We start from the raw sequence: 13,962 nt of genomic DNA, 5'->3' as shown, positions 1-13,962 counted from the left end.
TTCTCGCCTACATAGAGGAGGGCAGATAATGGAAGCCGGTGTTGACCACTCCCTGTTTTTAAACCACACCCATGTTACCACAAGTAAGGGAAAGTTGTGCTCACCACTAATTTTTAAAATCATTAGGCAGGGGTGCAATGAGGGTGTGACCACAAAATACTGGCCCTATGCATTCCAATTCTCTCTTTAAGCTGGCGTATTGTCTTCCCACAGTGCGTGTGTGTGTGTGTGTGTGTCTATATATATATATATATATATATATATATATATATATATATATATATATATATATATATATATATATATATATATATATATATATATATATATATATATATAGACAAATACAAGATTCCTCTGCACTCAACCCATTATCAATATATTTAAGACAGAGACATTTTGTGCATACTGCTACTGAAAAATGCCTTACCCTTTAAACAAAACAGGGATTGTTTGTCCATATATTGCAATATATTTAAGCTGGCCAACTACGTCAAAGTCATCCCATATCTGGCCAGTCCTATGCTCAATTTTCATCTGATTCATTAAGAATTCTATTGCTTCATTATACATTTTACAAAGGGACTAAGTTTTACCTGCAACTTACTTGCTGCTTTCAAAGTAAAACTCCCAAACTTGGCTGCCCTTTTATTAGACACCAGTGGGATCACCTGACTATAGCTGGGAGGGGTGGGAGCTACAACATGGAGCTGGTCACTGCTCCTGTATAAACTATAACAAACAAGGGAAAGTTGTGCTCACCACTATTTTTTAAAACCATTAGGCGGGGGTGCAATGATATATAGTCAGGTGATCCCACTGGTGTCTAATAAAAGGGTCCATTGTAAGACTGTAAGCTCTTAGGGGCAGGGACCTCCTTCCCACTGTGTCTCTTACCACATAGCACTTAAGCTCTTTGCTCTGATATGAGCTCTGTGTATATTTATTGTTTGATTTCTCTTCCCCGTGTATACTTTTAGACATATTGTACTTTTATGCATTGTACAGCGCTTCAGCCCCTTAACAGTGTTTTACAAATAAAGTTATACATACATACATACTGTACATTATAGCAGGTCCTATTCATACAGTAACTGTCATATGTAAATGAAAATTCAAAGATAGGGCATATTTTTATATGGGCCAGGGTTTTAATGCTGACTGTTGTTTCCTTCTTAGAAACAGGCATTTAATGCGGAAGATGGACGTTTTGGCTCTGTTAGAGACTGCACAACTTATTTATCACCAGCCATCCTTATGGGGCTTGTCATGTCCCTTGTTCTGCTGCTAGTTCTGGGTTATGCATTCCACATGCTGATCCATTTGAAATCAATTGACAAAACACTATCAAATGAAAAATTCTACCACCTACTTCCCCAAAACAAAAGACTATTCTGATGAAGATGAGAGGGAGCCCCTAAGTGGTCATCTCCAAGAATGTTATGAACTGAGACAGCAACAGTATAGCAAGTGTCACATGCAGCCCTGTACATCTGTTCCCTATTAGCACTAGAATTGACCATTGTTTCTCTTTTGTGTATTTCTGTAATTTTGATTTTGTATTAAACACAGTTTCCAAGAAATAACTCCCCAGATACACAGCTTATAAAATAAACTCTTGAGCAACGCAGTAACTCTAGAAACCATCCACCCCAGCAAACAGTTGTGAAAGGGCAGTGAAATTGAAATAATTGGGAGAAACATCTCTTTAATATTGCTTTCCCAGTCAGTCTAGGGGATTTGCTTGCCTGAGAATAAACGGAATGACGCTGATAATAAACATCATAAATACTTGGTTTCATACAACATAGTGGCATTGTTAAATATATGCCACATGAATTAATAATTAAGGGAAACAATTAAAGCCATCTTTTAGTAGGCACACTTTCCTTAAAGACAAACAGAAGGAGCCATCTTGGTGGCTTAATATAAAGTGGGAGAACCCATAGCAAACAATTATACATTTGATTTTAATATTTCATTACAATAGAAGAATCAAATCAAACTTTTGATTGGTTGTTTTCCCTACTGTATGTCTGTACATTAAAAGAGTTATTTACTCACCGCATCACGTTTGCAGGTTCACACATTTCCCTGCCTGCAGTCATTTGTGTGAAAATTCCCATTCACTATGGTTACTTGTGTCAACATGTGCTCCTTGCACTTCTGTATAGTTACACAGTTACATAGTTACATAGTTATTTACATTTACAGTTAAATCAAGTTGAAAAAAAGACAAAGTCCATCAAGTTCAACTCCTCCAATTGAAAACCCAGCATCCATACACACACCCCTTCATACCTTCACATAAATTCTATATACCCATATCTATACTAACTATATATATTACTATCACAATAGCCTTCGATATTATGATATATCCAAGAAATCATCCAAGCCATTCTTAAAGGTATTAACAGAATCAGCATCACAACATCACCCGGCAGTGCATTCCACAACCTCACTGTCCTGACTGTAAAGAACCCCCTACGTTGCTTCAAATGAAAGTTCTTTTCTTCTAGTCTAAAGGGGTGGCCTCTGGTACGGTGATCCACTTTATGGGTAAAAAGATCCCCTGCTATTTGTCTATAATGTCCTCTAATGTACTTGTAAAGTGTAATCATGTCCCCTCGCAAGCGCCTTTTTTCCAGAGAAAACAACCCCAACCATGACAGTCTACCCTCATAATTTAAGTCGTTCATCCCTCTAACCAGTTTACTTGCACTTAGTCTCTGCACTCTCTCCAGCTCATTTATATCCCTCTTAAGGACTGGAGTCCAAAACTGCACTGCATACTCCAGATGAGGCCTTACCAGGGACCTATAAAGAGGCATAATTATGTTTTCATCCCTTGAGTTAATGCCCTTTTTTATGCAAGACAGAACTTTATTTGCTTTAGTAGCCACAGAATGACACTGCCCAGAATTAGACAACGTGTTATCTACAAAAACCCCAAGATCCTTCTCATTTAAGGAAACTCCCAACCAGGCCCGGATTTAGGGAAAGGACCCCTAGGCCCGGGCCTAGGGCGGCAAGATGTTAGGGGCGGCAAGAAGGCGCCCCCTAACATCTTGTGTAAGTCGGCTGCTCCTGATAGATCCGTCTGGCTTTAGGACCGCTCCTCCAGCCTATCTCCCGCTGTGGCTCCACCCCCTCCCACTCCTCTTTGTGCTCGTGCTGCTGCTGCCTCTGCTGTGCTGCGTGTGTCCCAGCAAGGTGATCTGTTCCTGGTATGTACATTTATTATTTCCCCTGCAGATCTGCTGTATATCGGCCATGTAGAGAAATATGTCATAGTCAACTTGCAGATTTGCTGGAGGTGCAGAATCACAAGTGTTCTAACTTCTAAACCTGTTACAGATTTTTTTATGTCCCTTTCCTGCTTCCTACAAAATGAAAACCATTCCAGTTCTTGTATTATAAGGGATAATGTACCCCCTACTGTAAATGATAAGGATATTAGAAGTCACTGAGGGGTTCTATGGCCATATAAAGGCACAAGGCTGCAGGCTGAGTTATACAGGGAACTCTGAGTATCACTTATGTATTATAATGGATAATGTACCCCCTACTGTAAATGATAAGGATATTAGAAGTTACTGACGGGGTTGTTCCGTGACCATATAAAGGCACAAGGCTGCAGGCTGAGTTATACAGGGAAGTCGGAGTATCATCATGTATTATAAGGGATAATGTAACCCCTACTGTAAATGATAAGGATATTAGAAGTGACTGAGGGGTCCAGTAACCATATAAAGGCACAAGGCTGCAGGCTGAGTTATACAGGGAACTCTGAGTATCATTCATGTATTATAAGGGATAATGTACCCCCTACTGTAAATGATAAGGATATTAGAAGTCACTGAGGGGTTGTTCTGTGACCATATAAAGACACAAGGCCGCAGGCTGACTTATACAGGGAACTCTGAGTATCACTTATGTATTATAAGGGATAATGTACCCCCTACTGTAAATGATAAGGATATTAGAAGTCACTGAGGGGTTGTTCTGTGACGATATAAAGGCACAAGGCTGCAGACTGAGTTATACAGGGAACTCTGAGTATCACTCATGTATTATAAGGGACAATGTACCCCCTACTGTAAATGATAAGGATATTAGGAGTCACTGAGGGGTTGTTCTGTGACCATATAAAGGCACAAGGCTGCAGGCTGAGTTACACAGGGAACTCGGAGTATCACTCATGTATTATAAGGGATAATGTCTGCTGAGAAATAGGAACTACAAAGATTATGATGCTGCCAAGATTTGACTTTTTTATTTTATAATAAATATTTAACTGGTGCTGCGGCTGCCCACTGGAGCACAATTGACAAACTTATCAAAACAAGGGACACATCTCTCTCTGCATCTATGTATAAAAAGGTGTCTATATATAGAGAATATATATAGATATATCTCAAACAAGCCTAACTGCTAGTTGATCCATCTGATCCACTTTTGCATAAATGTCCTGATTGGAAAAAGATTCACATCCAGAAAATGCGTGCGGGGGGCGGGGGGGGGGCGGCACAGTAGCTGGGCCTAGGGGGGCAAGGAGGGTAAATCCGGCCCTGCTCCCAACACACTGCCATTTAGTGTATAACTTGCATTTATATTATTTTTGCCAAAGTGCATAACCTTGCATTTATCAACATTGAACCTCATTTCCAGTTTGCTGCCCAGTTTCCCAACTTAGACAAATCACTTTGCAAAGCGGCAGCATCCTGCATGGAACCTATAGTTCTGCACAATTTAGTATCATCTGCCAAAATAGAAACAGTACTTTCAATGTCCACCTCCAGGTCATTAATAAACAAGTTGAAAAGCAAGGGACCTAGTACAGAGCCCTGCGGTACATCACTAACAACACTGGTCCAATTAGAAAATGTTCCATTTACCACCACTCTTTGTAGTCTATCTTTTAGCCAGTTCTCTATCCAGGTACAAATACTATGTTCCAGGCCAACATTCCTTAATTTAACCAGTAACCTTCTGTGTGGCACTGTATCAAATGCTTTAGCAAAGTCTACTGCCACTGCCATCCCAGAATCGAGGTCCCTGCTTACCTTCTCATAAATAGAAATCAAGTTAGTCTGGCAAGATCTATTATGCATAAAACCATGCTGCCACAAACGCATACTACTAAATACCGGAGCATTCACCCACTCTGACACCACGGGCCTGAACCTGCTCTCAGTGCTGACTCGTAGTAACGCCCCCCAGATCTGGGCGGACTCTGTACAACCACACTGCAAATTTGAACGGAGCACAGGAGCCTGGTTTCATAAAATCTTCATTTATTTTATTCTGGTTAAAAACATATATAACATCAGCAGTGATAAATGATACCCCGCACTTGACGCGTTTCGTGGCATCTCGCCACTTCCTCAGAAGCACAAGGTATCCAACCACAAATCTCTGGTTAATAAACAATGGCAAACCACATCCACTAAAACATATTAACCCCAAAATAGAATAATCATACCACATGATATAAAGTTATGAAGTATATACCCATAAGTTAATTAGATTAATTAACCAGCGTTACCTCAACTTGAAGAGAAATTGGTGTATGAAAAACACACCACGACCAGGTCAAAGTCCAAAAATATGACATACACACATTTAAATAACCATTATAGATATCAGATATTATGAATTAAATTACAAAAATATTAATCACTGAGGGTTTACTAGGACCAAATATAAAATATGTGTTTAGCCTTCTATATCATATAAAACCAAATGGTATAGGATCAAGAATCATCCTGTGCTCTGTACAAATTTGCAGTGTGGTGGCACAAACTCATAGTATTATGATTTGCTATGAAGTCCAGTATCTTATCCTTTATTAACCCTTTCGAAAAGCTTTCCTACCACTGACGTCAGACTAACTGGCCTATAGTTATGAGGCTGAGAACGGGATCCCTTTTTGAATAGAGGCACCACATTAGCAATTTGCCAGTCTCTCTGCACTATGCCAGACCTCAATGAATGAATACCAGCTGGCCCCGGACCTTTGTTTATCTTAACATGTTCTAGTTTCTTTTGAATTTCCTCATGTGTGAACCATGCATCATTAGTTGTATTACTAGAATTGGGACTATCAAGAAGTAAACCTTCATTAACTGGTTCCTCATTTGTGTAGACAGATGAAAATATGAGTTCAGAGTTAAGTTTGGTACTTTCTACTAAGTTGTTTTAGGGCAGAAATTATATTTTCCATATTGTTTGTTCCCCCATGTCGCATTAATATCAAAGTAGTGGTCATCATTAACATTTCAGTAGGATATTAGATTTTTTTAGAAAAATTTTTGAAAATCTTACATTTTCCTGAAAAATCCTGAAAATCGGAAAACGACGCCCGCGTCCAAGTTGACGCTGGCGTTAAAGACAATGGGCTTCCAAATAGTGTTGATGCGCAACAATTTTTGACGCAATCGACTTTTAGAATGTGTGTCAAAAAAAATTTGACGGCGGCTAAATATCACGTGGAAGTTCCCCACAAATTCGTGCCAGACTAATTTATTTGCACATCACTATTCAGTGCTGCTGCTGAGCTCTAACACGCTATAGAAGAGACTAGTACTCAAACCAGTAAAACACATTATAACTTTTTTTATAACTTTTTTTGCTGACAGTCAGGAAAGCGTTTAGTAACTGGGATAACATTAGGGAATCCTTTTGGTTACTGAATTTCAGATGCTGATAGTTAAGATGTAAATATGCAATGGGCCAGTCCCAAACGCTGTGTGTTCAAGGCTACTTAGAAAACTAGGTTCTGAATTTGCAAAACAATTTCATATAATACTCAAGTACTTGATCCCATTTCTCGGTGTTCCGTGAGACTGGCAGAAAGCTGATATGGTTCCACTTGTTAAGAAGGGGAGCACATTTAAGCTGCACTTTATAGACCTGTCAGTTCAACTTCAATAGCGGGGAAAGGCTTTCAAAGTTGAATATGGAACAGTATTCAGAAATACATTGTTGACACAAAAATCATAATTTGATTCCGAGTGGCATTCTGAGAAATAAGTCATGCCGGACAAACTGATTTCTAGCAGAGTGTTAGCAGAAACTTGGATGAATGAGAAGCAGCGAGACCTGAGCTGTTGGATTTTGCTAAGGCATTTGATTCGGTGCCATAGAAAAGGCTGTTCTCTAAATCAAGGGACGTTGGACTCTGGGGAAAACATTCGTAATCTGATAAAAAACTGGTAGACAGGTAGATTTCAGGGAGTTGGAGAGCTAGACCTGTGTCTAGACGAGAGTTCCACGTGTAATAGCTCAGGTTTTAACTTACAGGACCCTTATTCGCAATTTCTATATCAAACATCTTAAAGTGCACATAGAAAGCAATATCTATAGAATTGCTCATAATAATAAGCAGCACAGACTGATATTACGTTGTTTTGTAAGAAGCTTAGATCAAAATAGATTGAATAAGGGGCTAGCCAACAGAAGGGATATATCTAAAGGGTGCTTCACCTTTAACTGACACTTTTGGTATGTTATAGAATAGCTAATTCAAAGCAACTTTTCAATTGGCAATTTGTTTTTGCTTTTTTATAGTTTTTGAATTATTTGTCTTCTTCTTCTTCCGACTCCTTCCAGCTTTCAAATGGGGGTCACTGACCTCCTAAAGGAGAATTCAACCCTTAACTAAAAAAAGATGGCTGCCGTGATCTGCGATCCCTGAATCTGCACAGAGGGATAAGTAAAAAGTTAGGGGCATTTCCCCGAGTTAGCAGCTAGGCGGGGGGGGATGGAGGGGGTCTCTGTAGGGTAGGGGGGTAGGGTTTTTTTTAGTTAAGGGTTGACTTCTCCTTTAAAGTGGTGGGTCACCTTTAAATTAACTTTTAGTATGTCATAGAATGGCTGATTATAAGCAGCTTTTCAACTGGTCATAATTGTTTATAATAGTTTTTTAATTATTTGCCTTCATCTTCTGACCCTTTCTAGAAAGACTCCTTCTAGAAAACAAATGCTCTGTAAGGCTACAAATCATCATCATCATCATCATTTATTTATATAGCGCTGTCAAGATACGCAGTGTTTTACAAATGTATTGTTACTGTTACTGATTTTATTACTCATCTTTCAGGCCTCTCCTATTCATTTCCTAGTCTCCTATTCAAATCAAAGCATGGTTGCTAGGGTTATTTGGACCCTAGCAACCAGATTGATGACATTGCAAACTGGATAACTGCTGCATTAAAAGCTAAATAACTCAAAAACCACAAATTGTCTCAGAATATCAATCTTCATTTTCATACTAAAAGTTAACTTTAAGGTGAACAACCCCTTTAAAAACAAATGTTCTGTAAGGCTACAAATGTATTGTTATGTCTACTTTTTATGACTCCTCTTTCTATTCAGTCCTCTCCTATTCATATTCCAGTCTCTTATTCAAATCAATGCATGGTTGCTAGGGTAATTTGGGCCATAGCCACTAGATCGCTGAAACTGCAAACTGGAGAGCTGCTGAATAAAAAGCTAAATAACTCAAAAACGACAGATAATAAAAAATTAAAAGCAAATGCAAATTGTCTCATAATAGCACTCTCTACATCATACTAAAAGTTACTTTGAAGATGAACAACCCCTATAACATATTTGATCAATGATTAGGTTTGCCAGTATGCTTTAGAAGAGGCACTAATAATAGGCAGCGCATGGTCAGCAGTCTGTAGATGTATCCAGTATACATGCTAGGGTTGAACGTTAGAATAACACTATACAAAGTATATATATATATTTATATATATATATATATATATATATATATATATATATATATATATATATATATATATATAATACAAAAAAGACCAGGAACAGCGAGATACTTTAGTGAAAAATAGTTCAAGTGTATTAAAAAAAGCATGAACAGCATGAACAGCGTTTTCGTCCCCTCTGGGACATTTTTCAAGGAACTCTCTCTCTCTCTCTCTCTCTCTCTCTCTCTCTCTCTCTCTCTCTCTCTCTCTCTCTCTCTCTCTCTCTCTCTCTCTATAGCGTTTGACTTCTGACCTCAGTGATCCTTTTCATTCTCAGGGCACTTAAAAAAAGGTACAGGTATGGGATCCGTTATCTGGAACCCCATTATCTAGAAAGCTCTGAATTACGGGATGGTTATTTCCCATAGACTCCAGTTCATCCATATAATTACATTTTTTTTTAATTATTTCATTTTTTCTCTGTAATAATAAAACAGTACCTTGTACTTTAGCTAAACTAAGGTATAATTAATCCTTATTCGAAGCAAAACCAGCCTATTGGGTTTATTTAATATTTAATCGATTTTCTAGTAGACTTAAGGTATGAAGATCCAAATTGTGGAAAGCTCCGTTATCCGGAATAACCCAGGTCCTGAGCATTCTGGATGATAGGTCCCATACCTGTACAAGGACATACACATAAAAACATGTTATTATGATTACACTACTGAAAACATGCATTACCTTACCAAGGAACAGAGTGTCAGGAACACAGAGCTCAATCTGCTTCTGAAGAAAGGAGCGCTGCAAAAGATGAAATTCTTTATTAGCATTTAAGCCAAGGATTAGAGTTGGCTAGTTAAAACCAGTGTTAAAATCTGCTTATTAATGTATTTATATGTAAGGTGTTCATTCTATTTGCACCAGTAATGCCACTTGCATTATGATGAAAATGATGTGTCCTTTCCTTTCTTAAAAAGAGCCAGTTATCCAGGCGGCAATCAGTAGATGGCAGTGCTGTGAAAGAATTAACAGGATTGTTATGCGTTAACCAAGTATCTTAATTGAATTTTCATGTTTTTTTTTTTTGCCATTTGTTTTTATTTAACCACACTGCTGTGCCAGTGTTGAAATATAATTATTAGAGTGCCAGTTACAAATAGGTGGGAATGATATTTACTATTTACCCAAGTCCTTGTTTTACTCCCTTATATTTACAGTCAGCCATTAGCTGCATTTGCCTTTGTATAAACTGAAATGTGTATTCCTGACTATAGATTATACACATGTAGTACCTCTGTTTTATTTCTTTTGTGCTTCTTGCCATTTACAACAGATACAATGGTTCATTCCCATAAGGAACTGAGTATTCACTTGGGTCCCTGCACCAGTCATGTGTCTCTCACAGTATCACAAAGAACTGATGAAAGTAACAGCACTTAAAATCCAGCTCATGTCACCGTCTGCATCGTGTCTGTCCATGCAAGATTAACCACTTGGAATAATAATGAAAGAATCAGTAAAATGTCACTCAAAAACGCCTAGAAAACATTCCGTTGACAAATCTTTCTTTTGGTTTTCAGCACAGTACAGTATGGGTGCTGTTTGTCCCAAATACTTTCTGTATACAAAAATATCACTAGTACACAGAATGAATGTCTCTCAGGGTACATAAGTATTTGTGACCATACACAGATAAAAGACCTTTTTCTATTAAAGAAATTAGAACAAAATCACATTATTGAACCAATAAGAACAAAGCTTATTGCCCTATAACAAGCAACCTGTCTCACAAATGTATAACATCCATGTAACAGATGCAGTTATGTGTAAAGTTACTTACAGAATTAAAAACTTGGACGGAATATAGTCATGGTGTAACTAACTAGTGCATGATAAACAGATACATCACATTACTGAACCAATCAGAACAAAGCTTATTGCCCTGTAACAAACCAGATGAAAAGTTGCCAGTAGTGATGGGCGAAAAATTCTCGAAACACAATGTAACACAAAATAATTTTGACGCACAAAAATTTTTATGCGCAGCAATTTTTATGCGCACGCCAATCACTAGCCGCCAGCTCTGCTCCACATGGCTGCATTATCCCTTATGCATATGTGTCCTGCTATAGAGGGGGCCCTCTAATGTCCCCTGGGCTGCATAGAAATAAACATGAACAAAGAACAAATATTTCCTAAAAGAGCTGCTGTTAAACACTACAGCTTCTTAAATGGATGTTCTTACAAATGGAAAATGGAGAAATATAATGCTGCACGGATGTTGTGGCGCAAAAACTTGATAATGTTTGTAGAGAAAGAAAAGTATGCAAAACTTAAATATGATCATTTTAAGTGATATGGCTATTCTTATTGTAGTAATCTGCTTGTTGATAGGATTCATTCATACGCAGTTTCACAAAATACATAAAATATCCATTCTGTGAAGCAATACTGTCGGTCACATTACTGAACCAATAAGAACAAAGCTTATTGCCCTATAACAAACTAGGTGAAAAGTTGCCAGCTCTTGGCATGCACTAGTCATTTACACCAATATATATATATATATATATATATATATATATATATATATATATATATATATATATATATAGGTGATGTAAGGATCAGCACACTCATTTGTAGAAAAGCAAAGTGTATTTTATTTCAACACAGCATTGTGTCCAACGTTTCGGTTCCTCCTGGGAACCTTTATCCCAGGAGGAACCGAAACGTTGGACACAATGCTGTGTTGAAATAAAATACACTTTGCTTTTCCACAAATGAGTGTGCTGATCCTTACATCACCTGTATCATTAAGTTGATCCTGCACCTCAAACTCATACAAGTATCGAGTGCTGATACCCACAGGACGCATATATATATATATATATATATATATATATATATATATATATATATATATATATATTATATATATATATATATATATATATATATATATATATATATATACACACAAATACAAGAGTCCTCTGCACTCAACCCATTATCAATATATTTAAGACAGAGACATTTTGTGCATACTGCTACTGAAAAATGCCTTACCCTTTTAACAAAACAGGGATTGGTTGTCCATATATTGCAATATATTTAAGCTGGCCAACTACGTCAAAGTCATCCCATATCTGGCCAGTCCTATGCTCAATTTTCATCTGATTCATTAAGAATTCTATTCTATTATACATTTTACAAAAAAAAAACCAAACTTGGCTGCCCTTTTATTAGACACCAGTGGGATCACCTGACTATAGCTGGGAAGGGTGGGAGTTTGGGAGTTTTACTTTGAAAGCAGCTAGTAAGTTGCAGGTAAAACTTAGTCCCTTTGTAAAATGTAAAATTTGTATCTGTGTATATGGTCACAGATACTTATGTACTATGAGAGACATTCATTCTGTGTATTAGGGATAGTTTTGTATACAGAATGTATTTGGGACAAACGGCACCCCATAGTTCATACGTGTAACTGTTGGTTTTGCAGATTGAAAACATACATTAGTTCTGCATGTAAAGAAACAACGAGAAGACTGGTAATGCGGCCTAGAATGAAGTTGGTCTTGATTCTATGTTATAGAAACTTCAAAGTCAGGTGGCTATGGAGGACTAAAGATGGAGGACTAAAGAAAATGTTTATGGATCTATTGAAAAATCTGAAAATGAGGCTAATCAGTAATACATTTCCAATGCCATGCGATAGAGTAGTAAACATTGGGTACTGTGCAAAAGACAGACTCAGATCTGGGCAGAAAATACATGGCCCAAGTAGGGAATGCAGAGAGTTTCTTAGTATTACTTGTAGGGCTTGAATCTAAAAATGAGGTCCTAATTAGTAATACTCTAAAAAATACTTCCAGTAATATGTGATAGAGAAGGTAACATTGGGTAGTGTCAATAGACAGACTGAGGTCTGGGCAGGGAAACCATGACCCAAGCAGGGAATGCAGGATCCAGATAGGGATCAGGAGCAAGACAGTTTCTTAGTATTAATTGTAGGGCTTGAATCTGATAAAGAGGTTCATATCAATAACACACTCAGAAATACTTCCAGTACAATGTGATAGAGAAAGGAAACATTGGTTAGTATTTATCGTACAGGCTGAGGTCTGGGGAGGGAATGCAGGATCCAGGTAGGGGATCAGGAGCCAGACAGTTTCTTAGTATTAATTGTAGGGCTTGAATCTGATAAAGAGGTTCATATCAATAACACACTCAGAAATACTTCCAGTACAATGTGATAGAGAAAGGAAACATTGGTCAGTGTTTAACATACAGGCTGAGGTCTGGGGAGGGAATGCAGGATCCAGGTAGGGGATCAGGAGCCAGACAGTTTCTTAGTATTACTTGCAAATTGAAGCCTCCTGAAATCAGAAGGTATTTACTTGTCTAATGCCATATACTGTACATGGCTCTGCCTAAATGTCAAAAATGAGAGTTTTAATTCTCCCATAAGGCATCATGGGCGGATACTTGTAAGGCTTGACTCCAAAAGCCTCCAGTGGTTCAACAGGATAAAGCACTGTCCCACTGTCACAAAGGCCAGGGTTTGAATTGGTCCTGACAGTGCTCTGGCATGTATGAGCATCTGCTGCATCATTGTTGTTGATGAATGTTTTCTTCTGGATAGATTGGGGTGCCCAGCTACTGCGTTTGCTGTAATAAGATGGGAATAAAAAATTATAGGGAGTGTTTTGTTGCATCCAATATACATCTAAATTATGGCTTAAAGAGATACTGACATCACAAATTAAACTTTTTTTAACATCTATCATAACCGAATTGTCTTTGCATGCTATTTATACTTTTGCCATAAAAGCATTTGCCCAATGCTTTTACATCTATATCTGATCCCCTATGTTCTATGAGGGGGCTACAATATTTGTGCAGTTGTAGTCTATTAGCATTAGAAACTCTGATATGTTTAGAAGGGAAAGTCAGGTTTTAAAAGAGTCAGATTTAGGAAAATCAAATAACAATCACTTACAAAAGCAGCCCTATCAGTGAAAAATTAGAGCTATAAGTAACTTTAAATGAACATTCATTTTTTTAAAAATATTAAAAACTGACAATGAGTGATGTGGGAAAAGTACCAAAGAAACAATCCTTTAAAGTGTGCACTATATGTTATCAACAACTTGCATCAACTACAAACTGCATCACACTTGCCCACTCATTCTTGATGGCCCCTATCCATCACGTTTGCTTGATACATTGTTCT

At 37.7% G+C, this 13,962-nt stretch overlaps 1 long non-coding RNA gene across 1 annotated transcript in view; it reads left to right on the top strand.

The window, feature by feature from the left end:
- Positions 1–1,586, top strand: part of LOC121399511 — a 14,344-nt gene extending 12,758 nt beyond the window's left edge. The window contains exon 2 of the long non-coding RNA XR_005965099.1: positions 1,180–1,586. This is a non-coding gene — a long non-coding RNA (uncharacterized LOC121399511). The remainder of the gene's footprint in view (positions 1–1,179) is intronic.
- The last annotated feature ends 12,376 nt before the right edge of the window (positions 1,587–13,962 follow it).

The sequence above is a fragment of the Xenopus laevis genome, chromosome 1S (assembly GCF_017654675.1).
Source record: "Xenopus laevis strain J_2021 chromosome 1S, Xenopus_laevis_v10.1, whole genome shotgun sequence".
In the NCBI taxonomy this organism is placed as follows: Eukaryota; Metazoa; Chordata; class Amphibia; order Anura; family Pipidae; genus Xenopus; species Xenopus laevis.
The sequence above is the reverse complement of the archived record's forward strand: the minus strand, read 5'-3'. Positions and strand labels throughout refer to the sequence as shown.